Genomic DNA, 18,893 nt, shown 5'->3' with positions numbered 1-18,893 from the left:
AAAAGCTGTATTCACAAAAAGTAGATAAGTTCCATCTTATCATTCAACCCACAAGGACTCAAGGTTTTAAGGAACCGTATCCAAAATGTTTCTCTTTGTGCCAGATACCTGGCGGGATCAACATGTGGCAGTACCGACACATGCTCTAATATAGTGAAGCGTAATTGTGGTATGGTGTGTTTTTTTTCACTCCAATGTACTGCTAAGCAAGATTTCATATTGGCAGTGCGAATTAAGCTATTATGCTCAGTTAATCTTATTTTAATTTTCCTAGTGGTTCTTCCCACATAAACTAGTCCACAGGGACATTTAATGGCGTAAATGACCATACTGGTATTACAGTCCGATGTGTGTTTAAGCTGAATTAATTTCCCTGTGTGTGGGTGCCTGAATTTATCACCAACAATCACATTGCTACAGTGACCACAGTTGTGGCATTTCCACATACCTAGTTTAACGAATTCGGAGCTCAGTAGAACTTTCTTGCCTAGAATTTCTTTAATGTTCTTTGATCTGGAAAATGCAAAGATAGGTGTGCCATGAAAAACTTCCTTAAAATCATATTGTTGCTCTATAATTTCCCAACGCTTTGGGATACACCGTTTAATCGCGGTGGCAGCTGTGGAATATTTCAAAACGCAAACCTCTCTTTTTGATGCGGGTTTCATGGATTTTTTTAAAAGCTGTGATCTATCAATGCTACAAGCTTTTTGTTTTGCCGATTCTAGAAGTTCAATTGGATAGCCTCTGTCTAAGTATTGTTTTGACAATGCCTCAATGTCTAATTTACTCTGGATGTCATCTGAACTGATTCTACGGACCCTAATAAATTGTGATAACGGTAAATGATTTTTAAGAGCCAATGAGTGAAAACTATTGTAGTGTAGAGCATTATTCCTGTCTGTGGTTTTTTTGAATACTCGTGTGGTTAAACTATTACCTTTTTTTTCAATAAGAATATCTAGATAGTTGATGACTGTGGGGTTGATGGAGTGAGTGAATTTGATTTGCGGATGACAGTTGTCAATGTGGTGAGGACACTTTCTAATGCCTGCTGTGTTCCTTTCCATAGTATCAGGATGTCATCTATGTACCGAAGGTACAGTAGCAAATGGTCTGTCCATAAACTATTGTTCATGATGTATTTGTCCTCAAATTTGGCCATAGAAATATTCACATACGTTGGCGCTCCAGTAAAACCCATAGAGGTACCTGTTTTTTGCAAGTACAATTGCTGTTTGCATGTAAAATAGCTATGGTAGAGGCTAAATTGCAATAATTCAAGAAGAAAGATATTGAGTGATTCTTCATAGTCATGTTTTAACAGCATCCATTCTACCGCTTCAATACCTTCACCATGTGGAATCGATGTGTATAACACTGATACATCATAAGTACCCAGCCATACCTCACCGTCAAATGGTATTGTGACATTCTGTAGTTTGTTAAGACAGTCCGTTGTATCTTGCACGTATGTCTTCCATTTCTGGACCAGTGGTTGTAAATAATGATCTAAAAATCTCCCCACTGGTTCATGCTAAGAGCCGCATCTGGCCACTATGGGGCGGAATGGAGGATTCAATGGATCTTTATGCATTTTGGGAAGCATGTATATGTGTGGTCTTTTGGGGTAATCTGATATTAAAAATTTATAGGTGTTATCATCAATCCACCTGAGATCTTTGGCTTTGGACAGAATTTTAAGTAAGATGGTCTGAAACGTGTGTGTGGGGTCTGAATCCAGAACAATATAGGTGTCAGTGTCTTGTACATGCTGATCAACTTTGGATTCGTAATATGTGGTATTCATTACTACTAACGCTCCGCCCTTGTCTGCAGGTTGGAACGTCAGGTTCTTATTCTTAGCCAGATTCCATAACGTAGCCTGTTCCTTCTTGGACAGGTTGCTACTTGAAAACTCTCTTTGATGAATAGATGTCAAATGTTTTTTGACCAATTGTTCAAACAGGTCAAGCGCCTTGTGTGAGTTGGGGGGTATAAACGTGCTTTTAGGTTTAAAAACCTTTTTAGGAATGTCTTGAACTTGGTCAGTTGAAGAATCTTGAATTACGTGATGGAAGAACCAACGTAATCTCGATTTTCGCATAAACTTAAAAAGTGCTACTTCTGTTTCCAATTCATTGGTATTGTATGTTGGAACGAAGGACATTCCTTTATTTAAAACCGCTTGCTCATTAGGTGTCAACTCAACACTGGAAATATTCATCACTAGTTCCTCTTTGGATTCCGACGTGCTCTGTTTGTTTTTTTTGGACCCTTGTCCTCTTCTGATTCGTTGGATTTTCTGACCGATTGTTCTTCTGGTGGATGGTTGGTAGTGCGTCCTGTTTCTAAAAAAAGAATGCTTAGATGTTCCACTGGTGGAAGCAATACTTCCTACAGCTTCAGTAGACCCACAGTCATCAACTATCTAGATATTATTATTGAAAAAAAAGGTAATAGTTTAACCACACGAGTATTCAAAAAATCCGGAGACAGGAATAATGCTCTACACTACAATAGTTCTCACTTATTGGCTCTTAAAAATCATTTACCATTATCACAATTTATTAGGGTCCGTAGAATCAGTTCAGATGACATCCAGGGTAAATTAGACATTGAGGCATTGTCAAAACAATACTTAGACAGAGGCTATCCAATTGAAGTTCTAGAATCGGCAAAACAAAAAGCTTGTAGCATTGATAGATCACAGCTTTTAAAAAAATCCATGAAACCCGCATCAAAAAGAGAGGTTTGCGTTTTGAAATATTCCACAGCTGCCACCGCGATTAAACGGTGTATCCTAAAGCGTTGGGAAATTATAGAGCAAGAATATGATTTTAAGGAAGTTTTTCATGGCACACCTATCTTTGCATTTTCCAGATCAAACAACATTAAAGAAATCCTAGGCAAAAAAGTTCTACCGAGCTCCGAAATCGTTAAACTTGGTATGCGGAAATGCCACAACTGTGGTCACTGTAGCAATGTGATTGTTGGTGATAAATTCAGGCACCCACACACAGGGAAATTAATTCAGCTTAAACACACATCGGACTGTAATACCAGTATGGTCATTTACGCCATTAAATGTCCCTGTGGACTAGTTTATGTGGGAAGAACCACTAGGAAAATTAAAATAAGATTGACTGAGCATAAAAGCTTACTTCGCACTGCCAATATGAAATCTTGCTTAGCAGTACATTGGAGTGAAAAAAACCACACCATACCACAATTACGCTTCACTATATATGTGTCGGTACTGCCACATGTTGACCCCGCCAGGTATCTGGCACAAAGAGAAACCTTTTGGATACGGTTCCTTAAAACCTTGAGTCCTTGTGGGTTGAATGATAAGATAGAAGTTATCTACTTTTTGTGAATACAGCTTTTCTTCTCATTTATTGGGATTACCAATTTACAATTGTTTGTTAGTTTTCATCTACAATCTTCTGCTGATTTTTTGACAAAGGGGGCAGTAACTCTTAAAAAACATGCAGAATGTTCAATATCAATCTTGGGCTATATACACATGGTTGCATTCTTTAATAGGGGGGCATGCGTTAGTTTTTTTATGCAAGAGGGTTCCTGTTTCTCTCATTATGGTTAGTTACTTTTTTGTCATTTTTTATCGTTGCGCACACTTTCACACCATATCCTGTATGTTTGGTATTTTCACCGGGTTTCTTTAAATATGAACACTCTTTTCTTCATTATTTATTTTTCGACTCGACGCACACTAGCTGTTGAGACCTACCAGTCCTTTAGTTTGTTTCCACTTTTCACTCGGCTATGGAAGTCCGTTCTCTATATTTAGTGCACATTCGTCTTGATGCATACGTAGACGCTCACTTGAAGAAACCGGAGCGGTTTGACGCTGACGGCTATGGAGTAGACTTCTTGCACATGCTTATCGACACCGAAGGTAAACTAATAATAGTTGGGTGCATTTGTAATCAGTCTCTTGAGCTAAACGCTACCCGCAACTCTGGTGATATTATTAATCGTAATTATTTTCCACGGGGATACTTTTGACATCGAGGAACTCACATTCTAACGGGAAATTAGTGGTCTACGTGCAGTTGTTTTCGCCGTGAGTAGGTGAAATACCATGGTTGTTTGTTGGGCGATGCCGGACACTTTTTTAACTTTAGAACAATATTAGTTATACTCATTCACCTTGTTTGTTTTGTTTTCTCATCATTTGCAGAGTTCATATCTTTGACACACATATGTAGCAGCTTCACAGTTGTATTTCTGGCATTTTTGGAGATGAGTCCTCCTGCGTTACACAAGGGAGACAAGTTAGCATGTGTTGCTTTCTTGACACATGAAATCTCTTGGAAACACTACAATCTGCTATTCACCTTGTTAGGACGCTTGCGTTGCGCACAGAGTGTTGTTTCACGATTTTTTTGCAATGTTGCTTGCACATCTTTACACGTTTTGTACACGGGGTACTCCCATTGCTTGGATTTTGCGACATTAACTCACTCTGCATGGTTTTTAAAGATTTATGCTATCACCTTGGAATTTATGGATTGAAAAATGTATTTACACACATTTCTTGATGAAGAAATCTGGTGTTTGGGCCTGACACCATTATAATTTTTTTATCAATCATTTTTTTACTAATCAGTTTTCATAATAAACCTGTAAATGTGTGCTCATTTAGTAACACATAGATTGTCAGATATGTTACACATGTTATATATGTTTTTGCAGTGTTCCCCTGACGAAGGTTTTTATACCGAAATGCATTGGGAAACAGAGATGCCAATTTTTCTTTGGAAAGTTACATAAGAAAATAAGGAAATAATAAAGAAGACAGCAGTTGTTGGACTGATATTATTCTATCTTTTGGAGTTATGGTCTTGATTAACCACGTTTGTTCTACATTGCCCCCAAGACTTACTGGGGTTTATTTCAAGGAATCTGTTGATAACCAACAAATGCGAACTTATTGATTGAATTTATTGATCCACTGTGTACTTTTTAGAACATATTGATTACTAATCATTGTTTCTAGATTATCTTTTTTTGAAATTTTGTATGTATATTGCACAAATTACGCACCATATTGGGCCCTTGCGCTCAAACAGTTTTTGTTTGAAATTTTGGTGCAATGATATGAGCCACACTAGACAATACCTGTCACACAACGTGACGTTTCAAAGTCCGTACCTACCTGGAAATGAGGCAAAATGCCTGACACACATTGATTCTGGTCGCACCAGGCAATTTTGGTCACATACAGAGACACAGGTTCAGTAGTGCCACACAAAGTAGAATGCAACACTGCTGCGGGTATGCCCTAACTTCCAAGGGTCGCACCCAATGAATCGGACATGGTAAGCAATAAGCATGCATTTGGCATTTTGCACGTGAGAGATGCAGTACGATCGACAAAACGGGCCACGCTGGATACTACAATTGGTGAATCTACTCACCACCAACAACACACTTATACCTGTTGAGGCCCCCACTATGCAGGGGCCCGACTCCTTCCATGAGGGCACTGCTTTGGGACTCTGCTCCAAGCAATCTGGTCTCCAGGTACAATTCTTAGTTCCACATTCACATTGCGCTATCACTTGGGATTCAGCTGACGGTGGGGGCACTTAAGAGGGCACCTCTCTCCAGGTGTCACAAGTAGATGGTGTGGGTCCCGTCATGGGACGTCTTAGATGTCCCACACACCTCCACAAGAGAACAGGGGGAAAGCAAACAAGCCCTTAGAAAGCACACTTCAGGGAGCCACACAGCAACTGGTCGTCATCCCAAGCCAGCCACTATTCAGGAAGGGTGCGTGGTCCCTTTCAATGGCAGTAATCCTCCTTGTGCTCAACACTATCTCTGGAGTGGCACGGCCAGACACAAGAACTGATGGAGGCCTGACTACAGGCACTCCCAGCTCACCTAACACGGGGAGACTCCCCACAACTGACGGTCCATCCGGGCAGACTATATTCTCTACCTGGTGTTTCCTCATGGAACCATCCAGTACTGAAGACTGAGGTGGGGGCACTTCGGGACCTATCCCAGTCTCACTCCTGCTCCCTCGAGACAGGATGTGAGGCCCTACAACCTCCTCACAACAAGGGGACCTAGCTGCATCACTCCGGACCTCTCCCACCCCTCTGAACCACTCCTATTAGCGTCATTCCCTAATGCCTCTACAGAGCCTCTGGTACTCACCCAGAGGTCTGCCTCCTGTGCCATCTCCCTAGGATCAGGGAACTCGCCTTCTAACAGGTGTTGGTTTAGTTCTGGAAAACATGAACTCACAATATGCTCTCCCACAATTGGATTACACAGTTCCACGCAGGTGCTAACCTTCACCTCACAATCCACTGCCTCACATCCGTACCCCACACCATTCTCCTGAAATGGGCGAGATATTAAATGACTGTCTCTATCACTCAACCCACACTCTTCTGGGCGATTCTCACACTCATACACCAGGACTTCAACCACGGGGGGGACCCCTCTCCCTGCACCTCACATCTAGAGTCGGTAAGGTGTCCTTCCCCTCACTAGGACTATGGGCCCCTGCGCGAGTTCCCCAATCCACCTCAGGGACACTGCACACTAATGGAGCTACCTCATATCCTTGAGTCCCCTGGTGTAGATCAACCACCTTCTTCGAGTCAGGTGCCACATCTCTGGGTGGGCATACTACACTGTCGTCATTACATAACTCAATTTTGCTGCCAACACTGGACCTCACCCTCACTGGTGAGTCCCAACAATTAAAACTGTGCTCGGGGAACAATCTACCCTCCCAAGCTAACGTCTCCTCTACTGCTATCTGCGCTCTTTTGGGGAAATCCCTAATAACCTCTTTAGGAACGTATACTCTGCTCTCTGTCTGCACTACTGGTATGCTGCCACCAGAGGGACTGGAGGTCTCTCCATTCTTTGTCTTAATCTGCAGCTCCCTCAGTGCTCTCTCATGCTCAAGCTTCATTTTCATCATTTCAAGCTCTATCTTCCTGATCTCACGGTCTCTCTCCTTCTGACCTTCTATTTGCATCTTAGCCATCTCCCTATTATGGCGTCTCTCTCTTTCCCTGTCCTCCATCTCCTCTGGGTCAGACCCATCGCCAACACTCTTGTGCCTGGGCTGGAAAGCGCTTTACTACCTACTTGCAAAATCGGAGAGCAATTTTTTGAAAGATCTGATGGCTCTCCCTTTGAGCACACCCACAGTTCCAGTGTTGCTGGATCTAGGCTGCAGATCAATTGCGGACCAAGCTCGACTTCCTCCCTTGCTCCTGTGGGCCCGCTTGTGGAGGGTGCTCGAATTAGCCTCCTATGCGGAGGGACTGTCCGAGGTGATGTCAATGGGGGGCTGGCATAGGATTAAATGGTTGAGGGACGTTAAACATCTTTTGGGGGAGCTGGGCTTAGGTGAAGCTTGGGTTACTCGATCTGGCCCTCCTAAAGCCACTTTAAAGAAATTGTATTGGGATTGGGTTTCGTTTACACTCACTGTCGATCCACGCCTATGTAAGTCAACTGTAGCCTTTTTGAGGATTAAAGACGTGGTAGCTTACGAACCCTATCTCGACATGATTTCCATTTCTTTTGATAGGGCTTTATATTTTAAATTTAGAGTAGGGATTCTACCTGTTGGTGACCTGATATCCCGGTGGAAATTGTCCCCCCAGTCCTCCCCCTTTGGTGCCCTCTGTTCCACGCGGGTCGAGACGGTGGCACATATTCTTTTTGAATGCCCTGACTATTGCTCTCCAAGGAGGCGCTGGCTCACACCACTTTGTAGACAGTTGGGAACTCGCTATCACACTGTGGCCCTACGTATTTTATTGTCCGACACATCCACTTTGGTGGCTTGTGCTGTGTCTAAATTCTTAAAGTGGACCTGGTTGATTCGTGCAAAAAGGCTTTCTGTATCAATTTAATCCTGGTTTTAACTGTATTAATTGTATTTATTAAGTTATTGTTTTTTACCTTCTTTTTCTTCTGGGAATGTGTTTTATTTGTTGTTTTTCTTAACTGTTGAACTGCTTTTAAGATATTTTATGTATCGAAATAAAGCCTATCAATCAATCAATCAATCAATCAATCAAACCTACTACCTCAATCACTTCATCCACATTCTCTCCCTCCACCACAGGCTCTCCCATATTCCTAGGGGCATCCCTGGCTGCTAGCCAGGCCTTCGGTGCCTTGCAGAATTCTTCTTTCCTGGTGAAAGCTCTGGTAGGGACTGTAAATTTCTCAAAATTTTTTTTAGGTCCTTGGATGTATAGGTATCTATCTTCTCTTCCCAGGAGAACTCTTCTGGGTCAACAACTCTGGGCTTGGCCATTGTACCAACAACTGGCACTCTTAATCAAAAAATAAACTCCCCCAAAAAAACAAATCCTCAAATACGTATGTGGCACGTTATGGTCTGCACTCATTAGTAGTGTACACTATAATTACTGTATGTGGTCACAAACAAAAGTCCAGCTCCCCACCGCTGACCACCAAAGTTAGAAATGGGGGTCTCTGGTTGGCAGTGGATGGCCACTGTCCAAGCAGGGACCCTTCTTTCTAAGTCAGAGTGAAGGGCTGCACCCCCTTGACAACCCCTGCTCCACCCTGTGGTAACGTAGCACAAGCAGTTAGGCTAATCTCAGAGGCAGTGTGTAAAGCGTTGATGATCATACACAGTAAATACAGTGAGGAACACTACAAAGGAACACAACACAGGTAGTTATCAAAGAAAACAGTTATATTTATAGAGACTTATCACAAGACCAAGTAACGAGGAAACCACAATATTGTACAAAAATAGTTCTCTCTGGATGCTGCAGAAATAGTTCCAATGGGTAGGGTAAAGTTCAGTTCAGGACAGTGGTCTCTGCGACCCCTCTACTAACAGTTCTGAGATGTTGGCAAATAATCCACAAAAAATGTCACTCCGGTGGGTTAGCGATGTTTTTCCTCACACTCTGGTCACGGCAGCTCGCTAACAGAGGTTAGCGATGATTTTCCAGACGCTCAGCAGCTGTAGCGATGATTTTCGCGCCGCAGGCCTGCGGGGCGATGATCAGGCCAGCAGGCCCTCAGCGGCAGCGATGCAACAATTTTATTTATGCTCAGCAACTGTAGCGATGATATTCTGGCCGCAAACGTGTGGGGCGATGATCAGGCCAGCGGCCCTCAGCGGCAGTGATGCGATGATTTTCTTTATGCTCAGCAGCTGTAGCGATGATTTTCCGGCCGCAAACGTGCGGGGCGATGATCAGGCCAGTGGCCCTCAGCGGCAGTGATGCGATGATTTTCTTTACGCTCAGCAGCTGTAGCGATGATTTTCTGGCCGCAAACGTGCGGGGCGATGATCAGGCCAGCGAGCCTTCAGCGGCAGCGATGCGATGATTATCTTCACGCTCTGTAGGTGTAGCGATGATTTTCTTCACGCTCCTCGGTTGCGGCGGCTCGCTAACAGGCCTTAGCAACGAAAATGAAGTCTACTGGTCCTGAGACTTCAGTCAGGAGGCTAGTTCTTTCTCTAGCCCTTGGGTGATTGCAGGGTCAAGATTAAAAAGTTCTCTTACAGCTCCTTTTCCCTTCTTTTTCCAGTCCAATGAAAACTACTTCAGGCCAATCCAGGGAACAGCACACAACACCAGGACAGTCCTCTCCTGCAGCTTTCTTTAGTTCCACGGACAGAGGTTGATCTTGAAATCCAGGGGCAATACCAATTGTAGGGGTTTCAGCACAGATATTTATACCCCAAAAGTCTTTGTTCTAAAGAGTCACAAGTCACTGAACCCAGCCAGAACCAGTTCTGCTCAGTCCTGGAGCACTTTGTTTACCAGGCTGCTTATTTCCTTTCAGGGTGCAGGGCAGAGACATCAGACGCACCACAGGAGGTGGAGCCAGCATTGTGGAGGGAAGGCACAGCCCTATTCAGGTCCCAGGCGCAACTTCTCCCACCCATCTAGATGCAGATCTCTCCATTCACTACTGGTACACCTCACCCTGTCTCCTGGAATTCCCCAGCCCTGTCACTCCAAACCCAGACAGCCAATACACATAACAGCAGAGCACACTGGAAGGCTTAGGCAAGAAAATACCTACTTTCTAAAAGTGGTATTTTCAAACACAAAATATAAAAATAACCTTCACTAAAAGATGTATTTTAATATTCTGAGCTCAGGCATACTAAATTTGTTTTTCTACCATGTTCCTGGGGTCAGTTAGGACTATAGAGTGTAATAGTCAAACTGCCCATTCTGGCCTATGGAGAACAGGTAGCCTTCCAGTAGTGGAAAATGAAATTGGGTGTAATTCACTACCAGGACATGCTACACACATCAGAGCATGTCCTACCTTACACATACAATGCACCCTACCATAGGGGTGGCTTACATGATGCCAAGGGAAGGCTAAGGGGCTTGGAAGTGGGTGCACTTCATAGCCAAGATGGCAGTTCTAGACTGCACACAGACACTGCAGTGGCAGGTCTGAGATACACTTTGCAAGCTGCTTCTGTGGGTGGCGCAAACCCGCGCTGCAGGCCCACCAGCAGCATTTGGTTTACCAGCCCTGGGCACACATAGGCCACATTACTTGGACTAACAGGTAAACCAAATAAGCAAATCATGGATATCCCAACTCACATGTCATATTTACAAAGAGAGTCATAAAATCAACACAAACAGGTCAGAAAAAATACAGGAGGAAGGCAAAAAGTTTAGGGATGACCCTGCAAAAAGGGCCATTTCCAATAAATATTTAAAAAAAAGCAGAGCACAACCTTATGTCTAAACCACTGAGGTGATAACCCCCTGAATTGGAGAGTCAGCCTTAGAATTCAGAAGAACCTGTGTTTTACCTAAATGTAACTTATAGCAAGACAACTCCCCAAAAGTACGTGATTCATGAAAAATCTGAGTAACGGCTGATGCAGGGTTGGAAGAAAAGATTTCCCCATCGTCCGTATAAGTGTTGAGTTTGAGCTTCCGATCAACAAAGACCCATGACTGGATATATATATGTTTCTAAGAAGGGACTCTAGATAAGGTTCAGTATAAAGAGCAAAGAGGAGGGCGACAGTGAACACCCAGCTCAGGTTAAGTCCCAGCATACGTTACTGGGGCATATGGGGTCATGTAAAGTGCCTGGATAATTTTAACATATTCATCGCCTACGCCAAAAGCAGATAGCATGACCTACAGGCAGTCCTAGACCACCTGGTCGAATGCCTTCTCTGCATCAAGTAGTATCATACCCATATTCATATTACATTTTCAAGCAATATCAAATGCCTTAATTGCTGTGTTAATATGCTCTATAGTATCTCTACCTGGGACAAATCAATGTTGCTTTGAGGATACTAGCATTTAAATCAATGGAGCAAGATGACAGGCTAAATTGCTGGCAAAGCAATTATTGTCTGCATTAATCAACAAAATGGGTCTATAAGAGCCTAAGTTGTTGGCCAGTTTATCCTTAAAAAAAAAACATAATATTAGGTGTATTCCAGCTATCTGGAATAGTCCCTTGTGCCTGCATATATTGCACCACATAGAGACATTACACCCTCAGTATCTCTTCTTACGTCTTATAAAACTCAATCAGGAGTGCATCCTCTCCCACATTCTTGCCTGAAGATAGTGCCATCAGTGCAGCTTCAATTTCCAGACTTGAAATTTTTGTCTGTAAATCATATGCCTGTTCCTCCGAAGAGAGGGTAAAGGACACCATTGAATATAATCCTGGCACTTGACCTGATTGGCGACTTGGGGAGACGAGTTGGCCTTACGGCTAGGGCGGTCGACCTCGAACCTGGGGAACTGGGTTCGAGTCTCTTCAATGACGCTGAACATCCTGTGATTCTGGGCAAATCACTTAATCTCCTTGTGCCTAACAAAAATGAATGTGTCCTCATTTAATGCAACTGGTGCTATGTAAGGAGTTCTGATACCCGATTTGGGTCAAGTTCGCTCTTTATAAAACTCTCTAAAAAAAATAAAAAATGGGGCAGACTTCTTACATATGAAGTTTTAGCTGGTCAGATTTGGCGATTCCTAATGGGGTCACAAATTGCCTGCCTAATATTCATGAGGCAGGTGCTATCTGCGACCCCATTGGGAATGGCCCACACTCACAGGGATGGTGACCTGCTGGGGTCCGCAGACCACCGTGTCTGTGACTGCTTTTTAAATAAAGCAGTTTATTTATTTTTAAATTCAGCCCATTTTCCTTAATGGAAAATGGGATGTATTTTAAAAAGAAAAAGTTAAACATATCTTTTGATTTTTGAAAAATATTTACGCATCCATTCACAAAGGTGAAGGGGTCCCCTGGGGACCCCTTCCCGTTTTCGAGTAGCTTACCACCCACTTGAAATAGCTGGTAAACTGTGAGTATTTTTTACCGCAAATGTGGTTGCAAAACAATGGTACATTCCATTATGACTCGCTATTAGGAATGACTTCCTTTCTGAATAGCAAGAGTCGCAAACGGTATTGTACCAGTCACAGACTCCCAAAATAGCGTTTGTACATGCCAGTTTGCGTCAGATTACTGCTGATTTCCCATTTGTGACTGCAAAAAACGGTCATACATCTGGCCCTAAGTGTTCCAAAATGAGTTAGCTCCATGGTCGATAGGTAGATGCACATAAGGTGGTTTTAGGTGTGTCGCTTAGTGTTGTTTTATGTTGGAAAGCAAGCAAATGGTGGTCTAACCATGTGATTGGATTATTGTTTGAAAGGTAACTACTTCTGTATTACCAAAAATGACATCTGGGATGAGTCCAGCGATGTGTGTGGGTTTGTGGACAATCTGATGCAGGTTTAGTGCATCTAGGCCAGGAATGATTGTTTTCGGATGGGGCATATTGGGTTCGTCAAACCAAATGTTGAGGTCACCCAGAATACATAGGTTGGAGTATAGTGTTATCAGGTTTGAAACTGTGTCTAGAAGTGTGTCTAGGAATGTTACATTGCTAGGTGGAGGTCTGTAGAGGAGCAGTAGCGGCCCAGGGAGGGAGTTCGGTGAGGCAGTGTGGCGGGGCAGGGGAGGGGCAGGGTGGGGAAAGGTTAACACCGGAATATGGATGAACGGAGGTAAGTACACATTTAAATAAATAAAATGAATTCCTTTGCATGCGCTGCATCACAAAATGCGATGTAGCGCGTGCAACGAAATTTGTTTTATTTATTTAAATGTGTACTTACCTCCGTTCATCCATATTCCGGAGTTTACATTTCTCCACCCTACCCCTACCCCTCCCCCGCCCCGTCTCACTGCCCCACTGAACTCCTTCCACGGGCCGCTACTGTAGAGGAGTAGTAAGTTACAGGAGAAAGAATGTGTAGGATTTCATCTGGTGAAAAGGGCCTCACAATCTTTTATGGAGAAGTCGTCAACTTTAGTAATATGTAATGTTTGCCTGAACACAACAGCTAGGCCACCTCCTTTTTGCCTTTTCAATTGTGTGTGACTGTTTGATAGCCTATAGGAACAGCTTCATGCAGGACTGGAGCCATATCATCTCCCAACCATGATTCAGTTATGAATAGTATGTCTGGTTTTGCATCATTAAGAAGGTTGGAGAAGTCATGTTTGTTTTTAGACAGTGTTAAAGAATTTATTAGTAGACTGTTTAGAGACTGGATTTTGGCCATAGTGTAACTTTGTTTTGTAGAAGAGTGAACAGTATTGTGTGGGCTTGTAGTAGGTGTGTCCTTTGTGTCGGTATTAGGTATATGAGGAAGCAATCGTTTAGCTGTTCTGTATCATGTTCCTTGTCCAGTAGGCTAGGAAGGCATTTTGATGGGTCTGCATGTGTAAGTGATCGAGACAGTGTTTGAGAGTGAGTTGCTGCACTGTGTTTTTTTTGTTCTGTAACCTTGTTGTACAGTAGACATAGAGAAGTGAATTTGTGAGGTGTGGCACGTTGCTTATTCTGTTTGCGTCTATTTTGGGCGGAAGGTATATAAGTTAGGGATGGTGGTGTAGCATGTAGGTCATGTAGTAAGGTTCTAAATTGTCCAATGGATGAGAGGTGGTTTAACAAGAGTTGCTGTGTTGCTGTATATGTGTGGTGGAAGAGAGAAAGCTTGGCATTGGAATTTCTTCATTTGTGTAGTTTGAAAGGTGGGTGTATGTTTGGGTGTATGTTTGTAGTTTGTGATGGTAATTATTAAGTTGCGCTAGCGAGATTTTGTTGTACTGATGTGCGTGATATGTTTTTTTTAGGAGTAGTGAAATGAGGTGCTGATGTATTTGTTTCATTTGTTTCATGAGATAATTTGTTTGTATAGTATTGTTTGCAAGCGGAAGTGCTAGGTAAAGGGGATGGTGATGGTTTTGTGAGTTAAGTGTATGTTGTATGTAAGAGTGCATGAAGTAGAATTAAGGGTGTTTATTTAAGACTTGTTTGCTGAAAGAGGTAACATGTTTGGTGCAGTTAAGTGTAAGTTATGTGCGGATGTGTTATTGTTGTAGAAAGAAGAGGAGGGTGTGGGTTGGAGAAATGATGGAAAGCTGAGTATAGGTTTGTTAGTGACAAAATGCTATGCAGCACGTTGTCAAACCCAGGCCCACCCTGACAATTCTGATAATTCAATGCCACACAGTTACAGGGGGCCCCCTAGGCCACAAAAATATTGGAAATATGTATATACAAGGTATTATAACACGTTTTAGCAGCACCACGGGTTGACCCCGTGCGGGTAAAACCAATGTCACATGTAGTGTTCTTCTGGCAAGAAATCAACATGTAACGCGGCATCGCTGGCCAAAGTCATCTCTGACACCTCTACAAAGAACAGGGAGCAAGCCAACAAGACCTTGGAGGCTATCCAGGCACAACATCTGGTGTGCAATGATATGAGCCACACTAGACAATACCTATCACACTATGTGACGTTTCAAATTCCGTACCTACCTGGAAATGAGGCAAAATGCCTGACACACATTGATACTGGTCGCACCAGGCAATTCTGGTCACATACACAGATGCAGGGACAGTAGTGCCACACAAAGTAGAATGCAGCACTGCTGCGGGTATGCCTTAACCTCCAAGGGTCGCACCCAATGAATCGGACACGGTAAACAATAAGCATGCATTTGGCATTTTGCACGTGAGAGATGCAGTATGATCGACAAAGCGGGCCACGCTGGATACTACAATTGGTGAATCTACACAACACACTTATACCTGTTGAGGCCCCCACTATGCAGGGGCCCGACTCCTTCCATGAGGGCACTGCTTTGGGGCTCTGCTCCAAGTAATCTGGTCTCCAGGTACAATTCTTAGTTCCACGTTCACATTGTGCTTTCACTTGGGATTCAGCTGACGGTGGGGGCACTTAAGAGGGCACCTCTCTCCAGGTGTCACAAGTAGATGGTGTGGGTCCCGTCATGGGACGTCTTAGATGTCCCACACACCTCCACAAGAGAACAGGGGGCAAGCAAACAAGCCCTTGGAAAGCACACTTCAGGGTGCCACACAGCAACTGGTCGTCATCCCAAGCAAGCCACTATTCAAGAAAGGCGCATGGTCCCTTTCAATGGCAGTAATCCTCCTTGTGATCAACACTATCTCTGGCAGTGCGCACAGCATAGTTCCAGGTTCTCCGGTCCCATGTCTCCACAAGTGTATCTCTGACCTGCTGAAGTATGGTACCAGTAGTTATACTGGAGTGTGCCTTTGACGTTGGAGGTGGTTCAGAGGGTTTCCCTTCGAACCACAGATGTCTCATCAAAATTTCAGTCCTGTCTGTCATGAGGTTGTGGAATGCAGATCCTAATCTTTAGTGGGGCAATGATGTGGCTCCAGAGGCCAAGTGTCAGAACCTCTTTCTCCAATATATTCAGCTACGCCATCAAATGGCAGAGGTCTGTCGTTCCCATTTCATGCTCAATGTTTATAGCTGTCACTGAGGAATGCACAAATGTGCTCCCCAAGCCTCCAGTGTGGGATGGAATCAAACTAAAAGGCACACAAGAAGTTTTAGAGCAGGAAAATGCCCACTTTCTGGAAGTGGCATTTCCAAGCTAGTAGTGAGAAAACCATCTTTACCAGAGGAGAGGGTTTGTCATTGTGAATCCAATGATAGGAAATATTATGAGGCAGCTGCACTGCAATCCTCTACTGCAGCCTCAAGCCATTTCCACTATTCTCCCATGTTAATCTATCGCAAGATCAAACCTCATAGGTGGTGAAAACACAAATGGGTATTCTTCACCACCTGGGCAGGGTACACGCAGGTGTACCTGCCCTGCCTTTCACCTACCACTTGCATCATCCCTAGGACTTGCTGAAGAGGGACTCTAGTCGCAGTGAAAAGTCCCCTCAGGACTGGATATTGAGTCAGCAAAGCTAGCCTGAGCATAAGTGTCATTGCACACATCCAGGCCTGCAATTGCAGGCTGGACACGTTATAAAAACCCATAGGTGAAATTGCGCACACAAAGGCCTGCAATGGCAGATTTTTACATATATTTAAAACCACACAGTGTGTCTACACTGGCCTGCAGTGGCAGACTGGACCCATGGTTAAAACCACCCCAAGTGCACTCACACAGGCCTGCAATGGAAGGCTTGAGACATATTTAAAAACACCATAGGCGGACGTGCGCCTACACTGTCCCACCTTGGCAGGCTGGACACATGGTTAAAACCACCATTGGAGTAAGTGTGAACACCGGTCTGCAATGGCATGCTGGTGACATGTTTTATCAACATCAAGTAAGCACCACTTCTTAACATGGGTAGGAAGGGTGCACTCTCTTTCACACTGCATTTACTGTAGGAAAGTTCCCAGAGCCCTAATGCCACCAGAAGAGAATCAGCAAAACTCAGGAGGAAAAAGAAAAAAGTTAGGGGAAACATTACCTGAAGAGTATCAGGTCTAACATATGCCAATGCACTGTAAGCTATTACACTTTATCCCACTGCAATGTATGCCGCTATTGTCTACACCGCTCCAGTGTACACCACTCCACTGCACACTATTCCACTGTACAATATTACGCTCTTTGCCACACCACTGTACAACACTCCTCTCTATGTCACTCTACTATAAGCTATTACACAGTATGCAACTCCACTCGATGCCAGTCCACCCTATGTTATTACACTGTAAACAACTCTATTTGATACCAGATCAGTCCACTCCTCTCCACTGTATGCTATTCTATTGTACGTCATTCCACTGTATGCCACTCCACTGTATTCTATTCCACTTTATGACGTATCAATGTCTGCTACCCCACTGTACTCTGCTCCAGTTTATGCCACTCCACTATATGCCACCCTATTTTACACTATTCTATGAGACTCCACTCAACTGCAAGCCACTGCACTGTATGCTATTACTTCTATCCCACTCCACCGTTTGCCGCTACAGTCTTCACACTCCACTGTACGCTACTCCACTATACTCCATTCCACTCTACACCATTCCATTCTATGCCACACTGGTGTAAGTTATTCCACTGTATGCCAATCCAATCTAGAACACTCCACTCTCTGTATGCCACTACACCATACGCTACTTCCCTCGATGCCACTCCACTCTGCACCACTCCATTCTACACTAGTTCATTGGATGCCACTCCACTCTACACCACTCCACTGTATTATATTCAAATCTACCCCACTCCACTGAATGTCACTCCAGTCTACATTAGTCCACTCTACTCTATTCAGTTCCACACTATTCCACTCTATGCCACTTCACTGTACTCCACTCTACACTATTCCAAAGTATGCCACTCCACTCTCAGCTACTCCAATGTAACCAACTTAAATCTTCCCCCTCTATACTGTATCATATTCCCCTGTCTAGCCCACTCCACTGTAGTCTACTCCATTCTATGCTTTTCCATTAGACGTCACTCCTCTGTACACTATTTCACTTTATGCTATTACACTCTATCCAACTCCACTGAACAAGACTTCAGTCTACAGCACTCCACTGTATGTAACTACACTTTACACTCCTTCACTATACGCTATTACACTCTATGCTCTTCACTGTACAACACTTAACTTTAAACCACTCCTCTATATGCCACTTCAGTTTACATTACTCGACTGTATGTCACTCCACTGTACACTACTCCACTTAATGCTATTCCACTCTACGCCACTTCACTCTATGCTATTCCAGTGTATGCATAGGTAGAACAAACTAGCATAGCCAGAATACTTTGGAGAGCATCCACAACCTTCCCAGGCAGTAAAATCAGGGTTTTTGGCTGAACAGAAAATTGTCAATGGAAACTCAAGCCAAGAAATTGTCAGCAACATACTTCGGACTGTTGAGAACTCTAAGGAACATCATTCACTGGCTCCCACCTACATCAAGGTCAGTAGTCATACAGGATTGATCAACTTTCCTTTCAACTTTGGAAACTCCCTCTTTTTGGGAAGTCGCAAGTATGTTATAAGATGATTGCAGGTCATCCAGAATGCTGCTGCGTGAATTCCTCGTAGACTTTTAAAACACGATTCAGGCGTCCCAGCCTTAGCTTCACTGCACTGGCTTCCGGTGCAAAAAATATCTATTTCAAAGCTTTGTGCATGTCCCATCAGGAAATATGCGGAAAAGGCCACCCCTGATTCATCAACTACTTATTCCCTACATCCCTAGGAGGCCTTTACAATCTGAAAATGTGAAGCTGCTGAAAGGTGAGATGTGGTGGAATAATCTCACTACCAACCTTAGATTGGATCAACCAGAAACCACCTTCAGAAACTCTTGAAAACACAACTCTTCTAATTTCATACGTGTCATATCCTATACATAAGTTAAGAAAACCAGCAGGTTTGTCGCCACTGGGTGCACACATGGATAGCTGTGTGCTATAAAAAGACACCTGAATTAGAACTAGGACTATATCACTCCACTCTACAG

At 43.5% G+C, this 18,893-nt stretch overlaps 1 protein-coding gene across 1 annotated transcript in view; it reads left to right on the top strand.

Moving 5' to 3' along the window:
* The first annotated feature begins 3,830 nt into the window (after window positions 1-3,830).
* Window positions 3,831-18,893, top strand: part of LOC146788833 (vomeronasal type-2 receptor 26-like) — a 136,571-nt gene continuing 121,508 nt past the window's right edge. The window contains exon 1 of the mRNA XM_085629941.1: window positions 3,831-3,922. The gene's annotated coding sequence lies outside the window, so the exon portion shown is untranslated. The remainder of the gene's footprint in view (window positions 3,923-18,893) is intronic.

Source organism: Triturus cristatus, chromosome 10 (assembly GCF_964204655.1).
Source record: "Triturus cristatus chromosome 10, aTriCri1.1, whole genome shotgun sequence".
NCBI lineage: Eukaryota > Metazoa > Chordata > Amphibia > Caudata > Salamandridae > Triturus > Triturus cristatus.
This window is presented reverse-complemented; position numbering and strand designations above follow the sequence as displayed.